The sequence below is a fragment of the Bison bison genome, unplaced genomic scaffold (assembly GCF_000754665.1).
Source record: "Bison bison bison isolate TAMUID 2011002044 unplaced genomic scaffold, Bison_UMD1.0 scf7180017864533, whole genome shotgun sequence".
Taxonomy (NCBI): Eukaryota; Metazoa; Chordata; class Mammalia; order Artiodactyla; family Bovidae; genus Bison; species Bison bison.
The window spans coordinates 9,284,508-9,285,315 of record NW_011495082.1 but is presented as its reverse complement, the minus strand read 5'-3'; the positions used below and the strand labels follow the sequence as shown (position 1 = coordinate 9,285,315).

The window sequence follows — 808 nt, the reverse complement described above, 5'->3', positions numbered from 1 at the left end:
GCTGCAGCCGCAGCCAGCGCAACGCCTCCCGGCGGACGCTCCCCAGACTCGGCTCCCTCTTCGTCCTCCGCCTCATCCTCGCTGTCCTCCTCGCCCCAGCCGCCCCCGAGGGGGGGACCGCGCCCGGGATGAGGGCGCGCGGCGTCGGGGCACCGCGGCGCACTTGTGCCATCAGAAGAGTTCCTCGCTCCCGGGCACCGCCTGCTTGGAGCAGCTGCTGGAGCCGCCGCCGCCGCTGCCGCCTCGCGCTGAGCCAGCCCCGAGCCCGGCGGAGTCGCGGACCCCGGAGAAGGGCCCGGAGCGCGGCAGCAGCGGGGTGAGTGACAGGTGGGCGCGGCCCGAGCCGGGGCGCGCGGGACCACGCCTCCAGCGGTGGGCAATCGGGACCCCGGGAGGGGCCGGGTAGGGGTGCTGCGGGTCAAACAGTGCGAGGGAAAAGTTCTGACTTGCCCTCTGACTTGACTTTGGACAGAAAGAACACCTACTGCTAGAAGCTTGTTTGGGTCGCTTTCTCAGCTGCCTATGAAAGTGGACGTATTAAAGGTAGCCCAATAGGAGAGGACCCTGGGGAAGGAAATGGCAACCCACTCCAGCATTGTTGCCTGGGAAATAGCATGGACAGAGGAGCCTGGCGGGCCACAGTCCATGGGGTCGCAAAGAGTTGGACACGACTGAGCGACTAAGCACATCACAATAGGAGAGGAATAAGGTTAGACATAAAATGCGTACTTTTTTGGAGAGCCCCTAAAAGGACTGTCTAGCTAAGTCTCATCTTGTCCAAGGAAAAGCAAGCACTCCCAACACACTT

General features: G+C 63.7%; 1 protein-coding gene across 1 annotated transcript in view; it reads left to right on the top strand.

The window, feature by feature from the left end:
• Nucleotides 1-31: 31 nt before the first annotated feature.
• Nucleotides 32-808, top strand: part of MCTP1 (multiple C2 domains, transmembrane 1) — a 563,225-nt gene continuing 562,448 nt past the window's right edge. Inside the window, exon 1 of the mRNA XM_010831939.1 lies at nucleotides 32-316. The gene's annotated coding sequence lies outside the window, so the exon portion shown is untranslated. The remainder of the gene's footprint in view (nucleotides 317-808) is intronic.